Genomic DNA, 21,944 nt, shown 5'->3' with positions numbered 1-21,944 from the left:
CTTTGTAATATAGCTTGATATCTGGTATTGTGATCCCTCAAACTTTGGTCTTCATTCTCAGGATTGCTACAGCTTTTCGCGGTCTTTTTACATTCCAGTTGAATTTTTGGAGAGTTCATTCTAAGTCTGTGAAATATGCCATTAGTATTTTAATGGGAAGTGCATTGAATCTATAGATTGCTTTGGGTAGTATGGACATTTTAATGATGTTGATTCTACCAATCCATGAACACAGTATGTTCTTCCATCTGTTTATGTCTTCCTCTATCACTTTTTTAGTGTCCTGTAGTATTCTGAGTACAGGTCTTTTACCTCCTTAGTTAAGTTTATTCCTAGGTATCTTATTTTTTTGGGTGCAATGGCAAGTGGGATTTTTTTAAAGTCTCTATTTCTGTATGTTCACTCTTGGTGTATAAAAATGCCATAGATTTCTTGGCATTAATTTTGTATCCTGCTACTTTACTGAGTTAATTTATTAAGCCTAATAATTTTTTGCTGGAGTCAGGGTTTTCTATGTACAGTATCATGTCATCTGCAAATAATGAGTTTCACATCTTCTTTTCCAATTTCGATACCTTTTATTTCTTCTTTTTTAATTGCTACGGCAAGCACTTCCAGAACTATGTCGAACAGGAGTGGTGAAAGTGGAAATCCCTGTCTTGTTCCTATTCTTAGGTTAAATGGTTTTAGATTTTCCCACTGAGTATGATGTTGGCTATAGGTTTGTCATATAAGGCTTTTATTATGTGGAGGTATGATCCCTCTATTCCCATTTTGCTGAGGGTTTTTATCAAGAAATGGTGTTAGATTTTGTCAAATGCTTTTTCTGCATCAATTGATAAGGATATATGATTTTTATCTCTCAATTTGTTTATGTGATGTATCACATTTATTGATTTGCGGATATTGTACCATCCTTGCATCCCTGAGTTAAATCCTACTTGGTCATGGTGGATGATCTTTCTGATGTACTGCTGGATCTGATTTGCTAGAATTTTGTTGAGGATTTTGGCATCTATGTTCAGGAGGGATATTGGCCTGTAGTTCTCTTTCATTATGTTGTTTTTTTCTAGTTTTAGTATTAGGGTAATGCTGGTTTCATAGAATGAGCTTGGATATTTTCCTTACTCTTGAATTTTTTGGAATATTCTGAGGAGGATAGGTTGTAGTTCTTCCTTGAATGTTTGGTAAAACTCCCCTGTGAAGCCATATGGCCCCAGGCATTTGTATGCTAGAAGCTTTTTGATTACTGCTTCAATTTCCTCCATAGTTATCAGCCTATTGATTTTTTAGATTCTTCCTGATTGAGTTTTGGAAGGTTGTATTTTTCTAGGTATATGTCCATTTCCTCTAGGTTTTCTAGTTTGTTTTTTTTTTGGAATAGAGTTGTTCATGGTATTTTTAAACAATCCTTTGTATTTCTGTGGTGTCTGTTGTTATTTTGCCTCTGTCTTTTCTCATTTTTTTTGGGGGGGGTCCTCTCTCTTTGCTTCTTGTTGAGCCTGGCTAGAGGTTCATCAATCTTGTTTATCCTTTCAATGAACAAGATCTTGGTTTCATTGATGTTTTGTACTTTCTTAATGTCTCTATTTTATTTATTCCAGCTCTGATCTTTATTATCTCCTTCATTCTGCTCACTCTGGGCTTTCCTTGTTGCTCTCTTTCTAATTCTTTAACTTGTAGAGTTAAATGATTTAATCTCATTTTTTCTTTTATTTTTATTATTATTTTTTTAGGTAGGCCTGTAGAGATATGAACTTCCCTCTCAAGACTACTTTCACTGTGTCCCATAAATTTTGGATTGTTGTGTTTTCATTGTTATTTGATAACACGGTGCTTTTTATTTCCTCTTTTATCTCTTTGGTAACCCATTCATTGTTTAATAGCATGCTATTTAGCCTCTAAGTGTTTGCTTTTTTCCCCATTGTTTTTATTGTAGTTGACTTCTAATTTTATGCCATTGTTGTTTGAGAAGATGCTTGATATGATTTCTATCTTTTTGAATTTGAAGAGACTTTGCCTAAATCCCTATATGTGGTCTATCTTTGAAAATTACCCATGTGCCTTGAGAAGATTGTATAGTCTGTACCTTTGCGGTGAAATGTTCTGAATATGTCAATTAAGTCCATCTGATATAGTGAGTCATTTAGGATTGATGTTTATTTGTTGATTTTTTGGTTAGAGGATTTATTCTGTGGTGTCAAAGAGATATTAATGTCCCCTATTATGACTGTGTTGCTGTCTATCTCTCCCTTGATATCTTTCAGAAGTTCTTTTACGTATTTGTGTGCTCCTGCCTTGGGTGCATATATGTTTTCCAGGGTTATACCCTCTTGGTGAATTGCTCCCTTTAGTATATGAAATGGCCTTCCTTATCTCTTGTTATGGCCTTCACTTTGAAGTCTAGTTTGTCAGATATAACTATTGCTACCCCAGCTTTTTTTCATTTCCATTCTTCTGAAGAATTATTTCCATCCCTTCACTATCAGTCTGTGTGAGTCCTTTGTTCTGAGGTGGATCTCTTGTAGACAGCAGATGTATGGGTCATAGTTTCTTAGCCATTTAGCTACCCTATATGTTTTTTTTTTTGTTGTTTTTTTTTCTTTTTTCAAATTTTTATTAAGGTATATGTGTACATATCTTACCATTGCCCCCCCACCCCACTCCCATACATGCCCTCACCCCCCAATGTTTTGCATCCGTTGGTTACTCTTATATGCATGCATACAAGTCCTTCAGTTGATCTCTTATTTCCCCAACCTCTCCCTAACCTTACCGCTGTAATTAGACAGTCTGATGCTTTAATGCCTCTGTAACTATCTTTTGGTTCATCAGTTTATAATGTTTTTCATTATCCCCAAATGAGTGGGATCATGTGGTATTTTTCTTTCATTGACTGGCTTATTTCACTTAACATAATGTTCTCTAATTCCATCCAGGTGCTTACAAATGGTAGTAATTCCTTCTTTTTTATGGCAGCATAGTATTCCATTGTGTAGATTTACCATAGTTTTCTTATCCAGTCATCTGCTGACGGGCACCTAGGCTGTTTCCAAATCTTAGCTATTGTAAATTGTGCTGCTATGAACATAGGGGTGCATATATCCTTTCTGATTGGTGTTTCTGGTTTCTTAGGATATATTCCTAGGAGTGGGATTACTGGGTCAAATGGGAGTTCCATTTTCAGTTTTTTGAGGAAACTCCATACTGTTCTCCACAGTGGCTGCACCAGTCTGCATTCCCACCAGCAGTGCACGAGGGTTCCTTTTTCTCCGCATCCTCGCCAACACTTGTTGTTTGTTGATTTGTTGATTATAGCCATTCTGATAGGTGTGAGATGGTGTCGCATTGTCGTTTTGATTTGCATCTCTCGGATAATTAGTGACTTTGAGCATGTTTTCATGTGTCTCTTGGCCTTCCTTCTGTCTTCTTTCGAAAATATTCTATTTAGGTCCTTTGCCCATTTTTTTATCGGATCATTTATCTTCCTTTTATTAAGTTGTATAAGCTGCCTGTAGATGTTGGAAATTAAACCTTTATCAGTGATACCATTTGCAAATATGTTCTCCCATACAGTGGGGTTTCTTATTGTTTTGTTGATGGTTTCTTTTGCTGTGCAAAAGCTTTTTATTTTGATGTAGTCCCATTTGTTTATTTTCTCTTTAGCTTCCATTGCCCTAGGGGCAGTATCACTGAAAAAGTTCTTTTGGCATATGTCTGAGATTTTGCTGCCTGTGGATTCCTCTAGTATTTTTATGGTTTCCCGTCTTATATTTAAGTCCTGTATCCATTTTGAGTTTATTTCTGTGTATGGTGTAAGTTGGTGATCTAGTTTCATTTTTTTGCATGTATCTGTCCAATTTTCCCAACACCATTTATTGATGAGACTGTCTTGACTCCATTGTATGCTCATGCCTCCTTTGTCAAATATTAATTGCGCATAGTGGTTTGGGTCGATATCTGGATTCTCTATTCTATTCCATTGATCTATATGTCTGTTCTTGTGCCAGTACCAGGCTGTTTTGAGGACAGTGGCTTTGTAATACAGCTTGAAATCTGGTATTGAGATCCCTCCTACTTTATTCTTCTTTCTCAGGATTGCTGTGGCTATTCGGGGTCTTTTTTTATTCCAGATGTATTTTTGGAGAGTTCTTTCTAGGTCTGTGAAATATGCTGTTGGTATTTTTTTTAAATATATTTTATTGATATTTCACAGAGAGGAAGGGAGAGGGATAGAGAGCTAGAAACATCGATGAGAGAAACATCGATCAGCTGCCTCCTGCACACCTCCCACTGGGGATGTGCCCGCAACCACGGTACATGCCCTTGACCGGAATCGAACCCGGGACCTTACAGTCCGCATGCTGACGCTCTATCCACTGAGCCAAATCGGTTTTGGCTGCTGTTGGTATTTTAATGGGGAGTGCATTGAATCTATAGATTGCTTTGGGTCGTATGGACATTTTGATGATGTTGATTCTACCAATCCATGAACATATCTTCCATCTGTTTACATCTTCCTCTATCTCTTTTTTCAGTGTCCTGTAGTTTTCCGCATATAGGTCTTTTACCTCCTTGGTTAGGTTTATTCCTAAGTATCTTAATTTTTTTGGTGCGATGGAAAATGGGGTTGCTTTTTTAGTCTCTCTTTCTGTAAGTTCACTGTTGGTGTATAGAAATGCCATAGATTTCTTGGCATTAATTTTGTATCCTGCTACATTTCCGAATTCATTTATTAAGTCTGTTAGTTTTTTAATGGAGTCTTTCGGGTTTTTTATATACAATATCATGTCATCTGCAAATAAGGACAGCTTTACTTCTTCTTTTCCAATTTGGATGCCTTTTATTTCTTCTTCTTGTCTAATTGCAATGGCTAATACTTCCAGTACGATGTCAAACAGGAGTGGTGAGTGTGGGCATCCTTGTCTTGTTCCTGTTCTTAGGGGAAATGGTTTTAGTTTTTGCCCATTGAGTATGATGTTAGCTATGGGTTTATCATATATAGCTTTTATTATGTTGAGGTATGATCCTTCTATTCCCACCTTGTTGAGAGTTTTTATCAAGAAAGGGTGTTGGATTTTGTCAAATGCTTTTTCTGCATCAATTGATATGACTATGTGATTTTTATCTCTCAATTTGTTTATGTGATGTATCACGGTTATTGATTTTCGAATATTGTACCATCCTTGCATTCCTGGGATAAACCCTACTTGGTCATGGTGTATGATCTTTCTGATGTACTGCTGGATCCTATTTGCTAGAATTTTGTTGAGGATTTTGGCATCTACATTCATGAGGGATATTGGCCTGTAATTCTCCTTCATTGTGTTGTCTTTATCTGGTTTTGGTATTAGGGTGATGCTGGCTTCATAGAAGGAGCTTGGAAGTGTTCCTTCCTCTTGAATTTTTTAGAATAGTCTGAGGAGGATAGGTTTTAGTTCTTCCTTGAATGTTTGGTAAAACTCTCCTGTGAAGCCGTCTGGCCCCGGGCTTTTGTTTGCCGGAAGCTCTTTGATGACGGTTTCAATTTCTTCCATAGTTACTGGCATATTGAGCTGTTTAGATTCTTCCTGATTGAGTTTTGGAAGGTTATATTTTTCTAGGAATATGTCCATTTCCTCCAGGTTGTCCAGTTTGTTGGAATAGAGTTGTTCATAGTATTTTTTAACAATCCTTGGTATTTCGGCAGGATCTGTTGTTATTTCACCTCTTTCATTTCTGATTTTGTTTATTTTGGTACTCTCTCTTTGCTTCTTGGTGAGCCTGGCTAGAGGTTCATCAATCTTGTTTATCCATTCAGAGAACCAGCTCTTGGTTTTGTTGATCTTTTGTATTGTTTCTTTGGTCTCTATGTCGTTTATCTGTGCTCTGATCTTTATTATTTCCTTCCTTCTTCTTACACTGGGCTTTTCTTGTTGCTCTTTTTCTAACTCTTTGAGTTGTTGGGTTAGGTAATTTATTACCATTGTTTCTTGTTTTTTGCAGTAGGCTTGTAGAGCTATGAACTTCCCTCTCAAGACTGCTTTTGCTGTGTCCAATAGATTTTGGATTGTAGTGTTTTCATTGTCATTTGTTGCCATGATGTTTTTTATTTCTTCTTTGATCTCTCTGGTAACCCAGTCATGGTTTAATAGCATGTTGTTTAGCCTCCATGTGTTTGATTTCTTTGGGTTGTTTTTATTGTAGTTGATTTCCAGTTTTATGCCACTGTGGTCTGAGAAGATGCTTGATATGATTTCTATCTTCTTGAATTTGAAGAGACTTTGCCTATGTCCCAACATATGGTCTATCTTTGAAAATAACCCATGTGCACTTGAGAAGAATGTATATTCTGTGGCTTTTGGGTGAAATGTTCTGAAGATGTCAATTAATTCCATCTGGTCTAGTGAGTCATTTAGGATTGATGTTTCTTTGCTGATATTTTGTTTAGAGGATTTGTCCAATGGTGATAGTGGGGTATTAAAGTCTCCTACTATGATTGTATTGCTGTCAATCTCTGCCTTGATATCCTCCAGGAGTTTTTTTTATGTATTTGGGTGCTCCTGTATTGGGTGCATATATGTTTACCAGAGTTATTTCTTCTTGTTGGATTGCTCCCTTTAGTATTATGAAGTGGCCTTCCTTATCTCTTGTTATGTCCTTCAGTTTAAGATCTAATTTGTCAGATATAAGTATTGCTACCCCAGCTTTTTTTTCAGTTCCATTTGCCTGGAAAACCTTTTTCCATCCCTTCACCCTCAGTCTGTGTGCGTCTTTTTTTCTGAGGTAGGTTTCTTGTAGACAGCAGATATATGGGTCATGTTTTCTTATCCAGTCCATTACCCTATGTCTTTTGATTGGGGCATTTAATCCGTTTACATTTAAAGTTATTATTGATAGGTACTTATTTGTTGCCATTCCTATTCTTTACACCTGTGTTCCTTCTTTGCTTCCTATTTCTTTTTTTTTTACAGCAGACCCTTTAGCATTTCTTGCATTGCTGGTTTGGTGGTAATAAATTCCCTTAGTCCTTTTTTGTCTGTGAAGCTCCTGATTTCACCTTCAATTTTGATTGATAGCCTTGCTGGGTACAGTATTCTTGGATTCAGACCCTTCCTTTGCATGACTTTGTATATTTCATTCCATTCCCTTCTGGCCTGATGAGTTTCTGTTGAGAAATCAGTTGCTAGTCTGATGGGGGTTCCTTTGTATGTAACTTTCTGTTTCTCTCTTGCCGCTTTTAAGATTCTTACTTTGTCGTTGGTGTTTGCCAATTTAATTATAATGTGCCTTGGTGTCGGTCTTTTGGGGTTCATTTTGCTTGGGACTCTGTTAGCTTCTTAGATTTGTGTGGGTTTTTTCTTCTCTATATCAGGGAAATTTTCTGTCATTATTTCTTCAAAGAGGTTTTCTATTCCTTGCTCAGCTTCCTTTCCTTCTGGTACCCCTATTATGCGGATGTTGTTTTGTTTCGTGTTGTCCCAAAGTTCCCTTAGGCTCTCCTCCTGCTTTTTAATTTTTATTTTTCTAGAAGTTGCTCTACTTGGGTATTTTTTCCCATCTTGTCTTCTAGCTCACTGATGCGGTCCTCTGCTTCTTCTAGTCTACTCTTGATGCTTTCTATTGAGTTCTTTACAGCAGCGATGTCATTTTTCATTTCTTCTTGGTTCTTCTTCATTTCCTCTTGGTTCTTGCTCATATTGTCGAATTTGTCTTCCATTCTTTTCAGCCACCTTATGACCATTTCTCTGAATTCTTTTTCTGGAAGATTGCTTGCCTCCATTTCGTTTACTTCCTTTTCTGGTGATGCCTGCTTTTCTTTCATATGCGGGCTTTGTCTTTGTCTCCCCATGGTCTCTCTTCTCTGGGTGTCTGGTTATGTAGTTCTCTCTCTCCTTATCCCAGGCGAAATCTGACCTTTCCGTGGTGGAGTGTAGAGCTCCTCTGAACCTGTGTGTTTGCGCCAATTGAAGAGCGTTGTTCTGGGGCTTGCAGCTGTTCCGTGGGTGCCGCAGTTGTGGATCGCTACCCTATATGTTTTGATGGGAGCATTTAATTCATTTACATTTAAGGTTAGTATTGATGGTTACTTGTTTGTTGGCATTTTTATTATTCATGCCTGTGTTCCTTCTTCCCTTCCTATTTCTTCTTTTTACAGCATTCCCTTTAGCATTCTTTGCATTGCTATTTTTCTGACTAATTTCTTGCCTCCATTTTGTTTACTTGCTTTTCCGGTGATTCCTCCTTTTCTTTCATATGGGGGTCTGTTTCTTTGTCTTCCCATTTTTGCTCCTCTCTGGGTGTCTGGTTATGTGGCTCACTCTCTACCAAGTTGACCAAAAAGCACAAAATACAACTCAACAATACACAACACAGAGGGAACAAAAACATGAGTGTATTCACGACACCGATAACCCCAAATAAAGGTGACCATCAAAGAAAAGAGTCTTAGGTGAGAGAAATAACACAAAAATGATATTGAGAAAAGGAAAAAGGGTAAGAGAGAAATAATAAGGGGAAATACATACGAATATATATAGAACGCTCCACAAAACCAACAACTAAACCAGAAAATACAAACAATAAACACCCAGAATAAAAGGAGCAGAGGTGAATCTGAAGAGACAGAGCTTATTTCCATAAGGTGTTATAAAGGAATTGAATGAATGGGGGAATGGCCACAGTTCAATGTAGAGGAGGTAGAAACAGAATGCGTGTATAATAAGGAAAGTAAAAAACAAAATACTCAATAAAAAATATTTCCCCTTTCTATAATCTATCTATCTATCTATATATTCATCTATTTTTGGAAAAAGAATAGAAAAGGGAGAAGATAGGCCTGAGTTTGGTGAGTGAAACTAATTAAGCTATTAGTAGAAGAAGAGAACAAGTGAGGAGAGGAAAATCAAAAGCATAAAATAAAATAATAAACCCCCTAAGAAACAACAAGAATAAAATTGGCTAGCAAAGAAAGAGAAAAGAGAAGGGTGCATGGACTTGGATCAGAGGTGGAGAAATTAGATATATGAGTAAGCCAACAGAGACTACTATAATAGTAATGCGTTAATAGAGCAGATAAAGAAGATCAATTTTTATCAAGGGGTAAAAAGAGAGAGAAAAACTAAAGCAGGAACAGGAGAAGAGAAACAGGATCAAAAAAGGGAAGTGATGAAGAAAGGGTTGGCTAAAGGAAAAAAAATGAGATAGAGTAAAATAATGAAAAAAATAAGAAAATAAAAATAGAATATAGAACACTAATCCAAGAAAATAAAAAATAAAAAACAAATTATATATATATATGATATATATATTATATAAATATATATATTATATATTATATAAATATATATATTATATATATATTTTATATATATATTTTATATATATATATAAAAGCCTAAGTGACTGTCCAAGCATGTGACCAGCCAACCGGCCAGTAGCTATGTCACACACTGACCACCAGGGGGTAAATCCTCAACGCTGGAGCTGCCAAGTGACAGCAACTTTACAGAGTGCCCTCTCACAGTCTGGGATCCCTGGGGGAATATCAGACTGCTAGCCTCAGCTTGATCCCCACATGCCAGGCTGAGGGACCCCACCAGTGCATGAATCTGTGCACCAGTCCTCTATTAATAATGATAATAAAATTTAAAATAATTAAAACAATAAAATAAAGAAAAGAAAAAATAGTTTCTTAAGTAAAAGGGTTTAAAAAGTGAAGTTCTTGTGCTTCCACTGAGTATTTAATGTCTCAAGGGGGCTGGTCTAAGATACCTCTCCACTGTTCTGTCTAACACGTCTCAACTTCCTCCTACATAGTCAGCACCATGTTGAATCACCAAGGGATCCACCACTCCTCTGTGTCAGAGTCCACAGCCTTGGTTTCAGGCAGGATGGATCAATCTGCCTGCTTTGTTTTTCTGCCTGTTTTTATTCGTATTTACACAAGCGTTTATTGCTGACATGGCCTCTAGGTGGAGGTTTTTCTGCATTAGTTTCCAGGACCAAATGGCCCCCCAACTCAGTCCCCGAGAGCTCCCTGTGGGTATTTTGAATCTTTGTTTCCCTACTGAGCTCAAGGCTGTGTGCAGCTGTGCTGCTGGGAGGGGCCTGGTCTCCAGGAGAAAAATGTCTGTTCAGGGTTGGAGGGATCAGACTGTCCCAGTACTGTCTTCCGGATCGCCTCTCCCTATTTTGTTCTCCAGCTTCCACAACGCCACCTTCCTCTGCACTGCAGCCTAAGTGAGTGTTTTTTATTGAAAGATCCTGGGTTTAGCCAGTAAAAGCAAGGAAATTATAAAGACAAAACAACCGCGCAGCTGCATGTTTCTTTCCCCCCAGCACTGCACAGCTGGTGCAGAACTTCAGGCTGCCTTTCTGGATGCAGCCTCCCAAGGCTGTTGGCTTAGATCTGGAGTCCCACACTGCCATCAGCCCTGTGAACCCCCTTCCACAGTCAAGTGCTATACATGTCCCCAATGTATGGGGACTTGGTGCAGCACAGTTTCCCTCTGATACTCTAGTCCCAGCTGTGCGCATTTCTCCCTCCAACCCAGGTCCCCAATCCCACTGGTCTCCCAGCTATTTCTGACCTTTCTGTCCATGGATTGCCTCACCAGCTGTGTTTAATTTGCCAATTTCTGGTGGATGCTATTCGATTCAGCTATTTCTTCTATCTGTTCCGTGAGAAGGCACCAGACCCATCCACCTATTCGGCCACCATTTTGCCTCCACCCTGGACAAACTTTTTAGGAGCCTGCAGCCAAGAAGGCTGGAGTCTTGGTGTTTGTGAGTTTGCAGCTGAGGTAGCTGGTCCCTGGCCAATGTGGGTATAGGGTCCCAGGTGTTGTCCGAGGTCTCCCCAGGTGAAGGTGAGACTGGGCTCCCTGTCACAGCTGCTCTCCCTTTTAAGATGGTGCAGTCTCTGCTGCAGAGCCGGCTGCCCCAGGAGAGATTTCAGCAGTAGCAGAGGCTGCCTGGCTAGGGGAGCCTGGTCCACCAGTCCCCAACAGTCTTATATCTCCACAGGGTACATCCCAACACCAAATTTGAAGCTTTAACTCCAGGATCTTTCAGACATTTGGAGAATCCTCTCCTGCAAATATTGACTTTCTTATCTTTATAGACTCATTTGATAAAAGAAGGGACAACAATATGCTGGAAGTTTCACACATGTGTCTGAACTGAGCTGGTTTCTTGAGACTTCTTCGGATCTTGTTCAGTTGGCCTGGAATGGAACATGCAAACTTAGGACTCAGGTCTCCTGAGGTATTGTGGCATTGCCAAGAACAGGCACTCCAAACATATGGTTACAATTCTCAAGATTATAAGGCTGGAAGGCATTGTTCTGTGCATCAGTCACTATGTAGGCTTCAAATCTCTCCTTTGATGGTGCTGAATATTACCACAAAGAATGTTTCTTCACTCTTGCAACATGATCATCACAGCCAACTGTGGCTCTTCTCTGTATCAGCTTCATTCTGTAACCCAGGTGGATAAAGCAACACCTCAGAACCACTGCATAGAATTGTGGTTGAGATACCTCCTTTAACAAAATGCTTCCCACTTCAGTTTTCTCACCCAGAGGTCACTTGCAGACAGTTCCCATTTACCACCATGGCTTCCTGCAGCATCTTCTTATTTGAGGGTACTCTCTGAAGGTCACAGGCTTTAAGTACCAGGAAGCGAATGCTCCAGGAGCAACCCTTAACTGATCTATCTCTTTTGACTTGCATTATTGATATTACATTTTTTAGTAATTAAGAGCAAATAATATGTGGGTTTATGTATGGAGTGTTGGTGATTCAAGACATAGAATATCTCCTCAATAAACTCACTATCTTCAGGCAAGTAACCACTTTGATCCAAATCACTTGTGTGAATAACATGTAGTAAGTTATAAGAATATACTCAGTACTATAAACTTTTTTCTGGAATACATCCACCAGAACCAAGATTAGACTCCACTTAATAGGAAATAGATTCCTATCATGGTTGGCAGGAGTGGGCTAGACTTGGAAACTTGTAAATTAACATTTTTAAATTGTTAAGCCATGTTATGAGAATTATGCCCAAGGCTATATTTTAACTTTAATCTTGTCATTAGACTCTCTACCAAATTTTTTTTTCATTCTGAAAGTTCTAGTTCTTCATTTCTTTGTCTCTTAATTCATCTTCTTGTCTTGCATGCTTAGGAAGTTATATTATAATACTAAGTGTGTGACATTCTTTTTACTATAGTTCTGATTATAATTGTAATTCTGTAAGCTGAGATTTATGAACAGTGATCAGTATAGTGTTCAGGATGAACAGAAGAATTAGCAAATGAATATTTAAAAAGTCATCAATAAAAGTTCTATAATTATGAAGTTAAATTAAACATAATTAATATATTTGACATTATATAGTTTTTTCCATATTACAGAGGAAAGTCATTGAGTATATTTAGCATTTCTAAGTAAGATATTGACTAAATCTAAAACAGTACCTGCTAATTATAGCAATTTCCCAATGTTTGCTGGAATTGAATAGAGTAGGGAACATTTTTTATGTCAGTCCCAGGTAACCCTTTATTATAAAAGTATTAGTGGGGTGAAAATGGTCAAGTCATTTAAATACTTATTATCAACTATCTTTTTTGATTTTCTGAATTTATTAATTATTATTCTTTTAGTATTTTACTTGATCATGCTTAAAGAAATAAGTAAACAGAAATATAGATGCACGTAACATTTCTAACACAAATAAATTTTTCTAAGATTGACAATGTATTTTCCCTTTTCATGCACTCCCATGAAAGAGATTAATTAAAGCACACAAGAATACCAGTGACTACTCAAATAACAAATATAGAAATCATGTTTTTCTTTCCTCAGGACTGTTCCTGCTAAGGTAACCTATCAGACACATAGAATCTCAAAAGAGATGCAATTAGACTTATATCACAAAGGGCCTTCATTTACATATTTAAAGTAAATAACTCATCATAGAGTTCAATCTGTTTAGAAAGCCAATAGAACCTTTAATATGATTATTTATACTGTTTTATTAAGTGAAGTAAGCTTCACTACAAGTGGAGCTACTTGAAATGTTTTATTCTTGAGCTAAACCATGAAAATATTTCATTGATTTAAATAAAATTATTTATTTAGGCAATTATTATGCAACTAATTCAGCAAATTGTTAAGTAAAAAAGCCTTCATAACATTGTTGACTCCTCAGGCTTGGACAGACTTAAAGCATAATCAGAAAGCCTATTTTTTAGTGCTTTAATCAATTTCTCTTGTGTATAATGGACAGTCTCAAAATTATCCAATTATACAGGTGTCAAAGTATATTTCCTTAAATCACTCACAAGGGCTTATTTTTGTGAGAAAGTAAGAATTCTTGAGTAAAAGTCATTCTGCAAAATAATATAGCCAAGTTTAGGCTCTGACCAAACAATACAGAATATAAATATTTCAGCAGGCTGTTTACATTCTTCTGATTTATTAAAGCATGTGAGTGTGCACACGTGCATGCACGCGCGCGCGCGCGCACACACACACACACACACACACACACAAAGATGAGTTTACTTAAGAATACTTCTAGTCTCCCCCCACCTGGTCCCACACTTGAATCCAAATTAGTGCAAACATTAGTCTGTTTTCAAAAGTACTAGAAAATGGATACATTTTAGGAAGAATGAGAATCAGTTAAGGTGTCATGCTATAATTGCAGTCTTAAACTATCTTCATTGGAATTAAAAAGAATTTATAATTTTCTACTGGTGATCATTTTTCCTTTGATCATGATGATAAATATTGTGCTACTTATTTTTTTTTTTATCTCCAGGCTTAATAATTGCAAAATTTTAAACAGGTCTTTTTTTCCCTATTATTTTCAGTTCTTTCCTTAGTAGGTGACTCTTCTCTGAATTGTTCTAAAAGCCTACAATTTTTTACTTAAAGAATCTTAGCAAGTGCTGTCTTATATTTTCTGGGTTTGGCAAAGGATGAATAAAATTTAGGGTTGGCTATTATGGATTATTTCATTGACAATTGTTACATAAAATCTACTTTATGCTAGGAACTATTCCAGGGGCTTGGGATACAATAGTGAACAAGCCAGACACATGCATAGAGTTTACAATTAACTGGGACTTGCATGTATTGTAGTTCCTTAAAATTCTTTATTAAAAAGACAAAAATTTGTGATTATAATCCAGTATTTTATCCATCTCATCTCCTAGCTGCTAATCCCTTTCTTGAATCTCTGATGATAACGAATTTGAAGAAGAAAAGTGTGACACTGCTGAATTTACTACACTGAGTGATGGTTGAAAATGTGCTGGTAGTAATAGAAAATTAGTATAATGGAAAGCCTGATGGTCATATTCCTTTACGTTTGTCAGCCATTACCAATCCTTTGCCATTACTGAACTTAAGTAATAGTGTGTGACCTCTGAAACTATGTTTAATACAGCTGGGAGAAGGGGGAAATATATATTTATTTCAAAGGGGAAGAAAATTAGCTTTATAGACACTTTTAAAAATATTTATTATTTTATTATTGACAATATGACATATGTCCCTTTTCACCCCCTTTGCCCACCTCTACCCAGCTGCTACCCTATCCCAAGCCTTTGCCACACTATTGTCTGCGTCAATGGGCCATGCACATCTATATATATATATATATATATATATATATATATATATATATATATATATATATATGTATGAGCCAGGGTTGTAATATCCAAAATGACTGAAGGCTTGACCAAACACCAGGCTGCATGTGCAGCAGGCAAGCAGGCTGAACTGCTGACCTCTGGGAGAGAGAGAGAGGCGGGGCTGATCAGCAGTGGCAGCAGCTGCTAGAGAGGCCTGGAGAGAGAAGCAGGGTGATCAGACCCTGCTTCTCTCTCCAGGCCCCTGCTTCTCTCTCTGGGCCTTGCCCACAGCCAAGCCTCTCTCTCTCCCAGAGGTCAGCAGTTCAGCCCGCTCACCAGCAGCCTGGGGCAGCTGCTGATCAGTCCCACCTCTATGATCAGGCTCAGAGATAGGCCTGGAGATGCTAACAGGCCTAGAAACTGACCAATCAGAACCAAATCTGGGGGAATTGTTAGGAGCCAATGGCTGACTAGGAGGCAGGGCTTTTGACGCTGACTTGCATAGAAACTGACCAATCAGAACCAAATCTCAGTGAATTGCGAGGAGCCAATGGCTGCCTAGGAGGTGGGGCTTTTGATGCTGACTGGCATAGAAACCAACCAATCAGAACCAAATCTGGGTGAACTGCGAGGAACCAATGGCTGCCTAGGAGGCAGAGCTTTTGATGCTGACTGGCATAGAAACTGACCAATCAGAACCTATTCTCGGTAAACTACGAAGGCAGAAACTAAGGTGGGGGCTGAGGAGGAGTTTTAAGGGCAACAGCTGTTTGGTGTAACGTGTAAGAAAGTGATTCAATTTTTTAATTTTTTAATAACCAGTTTGACAGTATAGTGCATATGGCTGGCTATCAGTCCAGATATAGGGATTATGTGTTTTTGTCTGCCAAGAGCATCTCCTCCTGCTGAAAAAGGCTTCTCCCAACCCATTTAAGCAATCCTATCCTATATAATCTATCTATACTAATAAAAGGCTAATATGCTAATATGACCGGATCGACCAGACATCTTCCAGACATCCGACTTCTTTCCCGACAAAGCCATGGTGGTGGGGGCCAAGGCAGTGGTAGTTAGGGGTGATCAGGCCTGAAGGGGAGGGCAGTTGAGGGTGAGATCAGGACAGCAGGGGAGGGCAGTTGGGGGCAAGATCAGGCTAGCAGGGGAGGGCAGTTGGGGGTGACCAGGCCAGCAGGGGAGGGAAGTTGGGGGTGAGATCAGGCTGGCAGGGGAGGGCAGTTAGAGGTGAGATCAGGCAGGCAGGCAGAGGCAGTTAGGGGAGATTAGGCAGGCAGGCAGAGAGGTTAGGGGTGATCAGGCCAGCAGGGGTCAAGGTACGGGCAATCAGGCCAGCAGGGGGGCAAAGTAGGGGCAATCAGGCCAGCAGGGGGCAAGGTAGGGGCAATCAGGCCGGCAGGCAGAGGGGTTAGGGGCGATCAGACAGGCAGGCAGGCGAGTAGTTAGGAGCCAGTCATCCCAGATTGCAAGAAGCCTCTAGTTCTTTCTAGAATGCTGTATATTTTTATGTAGAAATGAGTAAATAACCCATATTATTTTTTCTCTCAGAATAACTTTTTAAAAATATCTTTTGTAAATATGTGGGTACATATTATTTTTTCTCTTAGCTTTTTAGTTCCTTTAAAATGCACAATAAGGAGAGACAAAATGGCGGCAGAATAGACGGACGTGTCCTGAGCCTTGTCCCGGAGCAGATAGAGGGAGCAGCTGAAACGAGTGGAATCCAGCCTGAATTGGTGAAGGAGGTGCAGCTGGTGAGACAATTTGCAGCCGGGAAGGGCAGAGATCCCCCTGATAAAGGTAAAGTCAAAGATCTAGGCCAAAGGTGGACAAACTTTTTGACTCGAGGGCCACAATGGGTTCTTAAACTGGACCGGAGGGCCGGAACAAAAGCATGGATGGAGTGTTTGTGTGAACTAATATAAATTCAAAGTAAAGGAGTGGAGGGGAGAGCAAGAGAACCAGATAGAACAGGCGGATCCGGCCCGTGGGCTGCAGTTTGCCCAAGGCTGATCTAGGCAGTAGAATCTGCCAGACCTCTGAGCCCAGAAGGTCAGGGAGTAACTACACAGCACCAAGCCCTGTCCCTGAGGACAGGCAAAGCGTCTGACTGAAAAAAAAAAAAAAATGGGTCCACGGGACTGCAGGAGGTAGGCGATTTTAGACCTTGGAGTCTGGATTTGGGATCTGAGCTCTAAGGCAGCCCTGAAGAGCTGCTGGACCGCGCAGTGCTGGCAAGAGAGGAACTTGCAGAGATGCGGTCCCTCCTCGCACTGCGGCCTGTGCCTTTCTCCACTGAACCTGATTCGTAGGACCCTTAGGATACAGACGCTTAGCTGTGGTTGAGGTGCAGAAGAGGGAGTGGGGTTGTGGAATCTGGGGAGAGTAGGCAGCGGATGGTCCAGGAGAGGTGGAAGCAAGTCTGGTGCTGAGTCATATCTAGGCCCCATCGCCATTTTCTCCTGAGAGATAGCCCCTCCCTCCAGTCTCCAGGCAACCAATATAGCCACACCCAGATCCCACACTGATTAACACCATGGAATATGAATACTCCCTGAGGACATAGGATCTGCCCTAAAGAGAAATCTTTAGAAGTTAAGCACCTCAATTACACAGCTACACTGCCAGGGCCCTTCAGAATGCTTCAGTGTGCCTCGCTGGCAAACTTACCACGGGTGCTCCTGTGAGCCACCACTGAGAGTAAGCGCCTATCCACCACAGGTGCAGCAGTGAAAGTTGAGTCTGCCCACCCCAAAACTACAGAACTCTGGGCATCACAGTCACACCTGTCCATAGTGCAGGCCCCCTGAGCCACATCACCCCGACAGACAGTTCCTTGCTGCCACTGTGAGTCCCCACTGGGCACGCGTGATTTCAATTAAGGGTGCAAGACAGCAAAAACTGGGATACTCCCCTCCATGGCTGCTGACTTCTAGACACCGCAGTTGTGCCTCTCAAGCTCGCAGGTCTACATCAAGAGAACCCAAATAGATCAAGTAGGGAGCTACACCAGATTACCAAGCCCAGGAGAACTGAGAGATTGCACCAGTAGCACCATCACCAAAAGAACCTGGGTAGCAAAGCAATTGGATCTACAATTAAAACATTACAGGAAAACATGGGGAGACAAAAATGAAACTCCCAAAGGAAAGAAAAATAGGAACCACCAGAAAGGGAGTTAAATGAAATTGAGGCTAGTAGCTTAAATAGAAAGAATTCAGAGTAATGGTTATAAGGATGTTTAAACGGATGGATGACAAATACACACAACTCAATAAGATCTATAAGGAGCTGAATGAGAATGTCACCAACATGAAAAGAAACCAAGAAGAGATGAAGAATGACATAGCTGCAATAAAGAACACATTGGAAGGCTTAAACAGTAGACTAGACGAGGCTGAGGACCACATCAGCGAATTAGAAGACAAGGTAGGAAAAAACAAACAAACATCAGCAATTGGAAAGAAGACTTAAAAAGCAAGAGGAGAGCCTAAGGGAGCTTTGGGACAACACAAAACGAAACAATATTAGAATAATAGGGATACCAGAAGGAGAGGAAGAGACGCAGGGAATAGAAAACCTGTTTGAAGAAATAATGACAGAAAACTTCCCTGATATTGGCAAGAAAAAAACTATGCAAGTCCAAGAAGTACATAGAGTCCCAAACAGGTTGAACCCCAAAAGACCGACACCAAGACACATCATATTAAATGGGCAAACACTTACGACAAAGTAAGAATTTTAAAGGCTGCCAGACAGAGACAGAAAGATACCTACAAGGGATCTCCTATTAGAATATCAACTGATTTCTCAACAGAAACACACCAGGCCAGAAAGGAATGGAATGAAATATACAGTGATGCAAAGCAAGGGTCTGAATCCAAGAATACTATACCCAGCAAGGCTATCATTCAAAATTGAAGGTGGAATCAGGAGCTTCACAGACAAAAAAGGGCTAAGAGAGTTTATCACTACCAAGCCAGCAATGCAAGAAATGCTAAAGGGACTGCTGTAAAAAGAAGAAAGAGAAAGGCAAGAAGAAACACAAACACTAAGGAAAAAAATGACAACAAACATGAACTACTCAATAATAACATTAAACGTAAATGGATTAAATGCACCAATCAAAAGACACAGGGTAGCTGAATGGATAAAAAAATATGATACATATATTTGCTGTCTACAAGAGACCCACCTCAGAGCAAAGGATTCACACAGACTGAGAGTGAAGGGATGGAAAAACATTTTTCAGGCAAATGAAAATCAGAAAAAAGCTGGGGTTGCGATACTTATCTCTGATAAAATAGACCTCAAAGTAAAGGCCATAACAAGAGATAAGGAAGGCCACTACATAATACTAAAGGGAGCAATTCAACAAGAAGATATAACTCTGGTAAACATATATGCACCCAATGCAGGAGCACCAAAATACATAAAAAACCCCTAGAAGATATCAAGGGAATGATCGACAACAATACAATCATAGTAGGAGACTTTAATACACCACTGACATCACTGGATAAATCCTCTAGAAAAAAAAGCTGCCAAGAAACAGCATTCTAAATGACACACTAGATCAGATGGACCTAATTGACATCTTCAGAGCATTTCACCCCAAAGCCACGGAATATGCGTTTTTCTCAAGTGCACATGGGACATTTTCAAAAATAGACCACATACTGGATCACAAGAAAAGTCTCCCCAAATTCAAAAAGATTGAAATCATATCAAGCATTTTCTCAGACCACAATGGCATAATATTAGAAATAAACTATAATAAAAACATTCCAAAAAATTCAAACACTTGGAAGCTGAATAGCATGCTATTAAACAATGATTGGGTGATCAATGAGATCAAAGTAGAAATTAAAAACATCCTGTAGACTAATGACAATAAAAACACAACAATGCAATTGCTATGGGACACAATGAAAACAGTCCTGAGAGGGAAGTTTATAGCTCTACAGGCCTACCTCAAAAAACACAAGAAAAAATTCTAATAAATGATCTAACTCAAAAACTCAAAGAATTAGAAAGAGAGCAACAAGAAAAGACTACAGTGAGCAGAAGGAAGGAAATAATAAAGATCAGGGCAGAAATGAATGACATAGAGACCAAAAAAACAATACAAAAGATAAAAAAAAAAACCAAGAGCTGGTTCTTTGAAAGGATAAACAAGATTAATGAACCTCTAGCCAGGCTCACCAAGAAGCAAAGAGAGACCACCCAAATAAAAAAAAAAATCAGAAATGAAAGAGGAGAAATAACAACAGACCCCACCGAAATACAAAGGATTGTTAAAAAATTTTATGAACAACTCTATTGCAACAAACTGGACAACCTGGAGGAAATCGACATATTCCTAGAAAAATATAACCTTCCAAAACTCAATCAGGAAGAATCTAAACATCTCAATAGGCCAATAACTATGGAAGAAATTGAAGCAGTCATCAAAAACTTCCAGCAAACAAAAGTCTGGGGCCAGATGGCTTCACAGGGGAGTTTTACCAAACATTCAAGGAAGAACTAAAACCTATCCTCCTCAGACTATTTCAGAAAATTCAAGAGGAAGGAACACTTCCAAGCTCCTTCTATGAAGCCAGCATCACCCTAATACCAAAACCAGATAAAGATAACACAATGAAAGAGAATTACAGGCCAATATCCCTCATGAATGTAGATGCCAAAATCCTCAACAAAATTCTAGCAAATTGAATCCAACAGTACATCAGAAAGATCACACACCATGACCAAGTAGGATTTATCCCGGGGATGCAAGGATGGTACAATATTCAAAAATCAATAAACGTGATACATCACATAAACAAATTGAGAGATAAAAACCACATACTCATATAAATTGATGCAGAAAAAGCATTTGACAAAATCCAACACCCTTTCTTGATATCAACTCTCAGCAAGGTGGGAATAGAAGGATCATACCTGAACATAATAAAAGCCATATATGACAAACCCACAGCCAACATCATACTCAATGGGCAAAAACTAAAACCATTTCCCCTAAGAACAGGAACAAGACAGGGATGCCCACTCTCACCACTCCTGTTCAATATAGTGCTGGCATTATTAGCCATTGCGATCAGACAAGAAGAAGAAAGAAAATGCATCCAAATTGGAAAAGAAAAAGTAAAACTGTCCTTATACGTAGATGACATGATACTGTACATAGAAAACCCTAAAGACTCCATCAAAAAATTACTAGAGTTAATAAATGAATTCGGCAATGTAGCACGATACAAAATTAACGCCAAGAAATCTATGGCATTTCTATACACCAATAATGAACTTACAGAAAGAGAGACTAAAAAAGCAATCCTATTTACCATCGCACAAAAAAAAATTAAGATACCTAGGAATAAACTTAACTAAGGAGGTAAAAGACCTATACGTGAAAAACTACACGACACTGAAAAAAGAGATAGAGGAAGACCTAAACAGATGGAAGAACATACCATGTTCATGGATTGGTAGAATCAATATCATCAAAATGTCCATACTACCCAAAGCAATCTATAAATTCAGTGCACTTCCCATTAAAATACCAACGACATATTTCACGGACCTAGAACGAACTTTCCAAAAATTGATCTGGAATAAAAAAAGACCCCGAATAGCTGCAGCAATCCTGAGAAAGAAGAACAAAGTAGGTGGGATCTCAATACTGGATATCAAGCTGTATTACAAAGCCACTGTCCTCAAAACAGCCTTGTACTGGCACAAGAACAGACATATAGATCAATGGAATAGAATAGAGAACCCAGAAATTGACCCAAATCACTATGCTCAATTAATATTTGACAAAGGAGGCACGAACATACAATGGAGTAAAGACAGTCTCTTCAACAAATGGTGTTGGGAAAATTGGACAGATACATGCAAAAAAAAAAATAAAGCTAGATCACCAACTTACACCATACACAAAAATTAAACTCAAAATGGATAAAGGACTTCAACATAAGAAGGGAAACCATAAAAATACTAGAGGAATCCACAGGCAGAAAAATCTCAGACATATGCCGAAGGATCTTCTTCACTGATATTGCCCCTACGGCAATGGAATCTAAAGAGAAAATAAACAAATGGGATTACATCAAAATAAAAAGCTTTTGCACAACAACTGAAACCATCAATAAAACAACAAGAAAGCCCACTGCATGGGAGAACATATTTGCCAATGATATCAACGATAAGGTTTTAATCTCCAACATTTACAGGGAACTCATACAACTTAACAAAAGGAAGATGAACAATCCAATAAAAAAATGGGCATCTG

At 38.9% G+C, this 21,944-nt stretch overlaps 1 pseudogene across 1 annotated transcript in view; it reads right to left on the bottom strand.

Moving 5' to 3' along the window:
• Positions 1-21,944, bottom strand: part of LOC308240153 (regulatory solute carrier protein family 1 member 1-like) — a 76,056-nt pseudogene that overhangs the window by 31,500 nt on the left and 22,612 nt on the right. The window lies entirely within an intron of this gene.

Source organism: Plecotus auritus (genome assembly GCF_963455305.1).
Source record: "Plecotus auritus genome assembly, chromosome: X".
NCBI lineage: Eukaryota > Metazoa > Chordata > Mammalia > Chiroptera > Vespertilionidae > Plecotus > Plecotus auritus.
The sequence above is the reverse complement of the archived record's forward strand: the minus strand, read 5'-3'. Positions and strand labels throughout refer to the sequence as shown.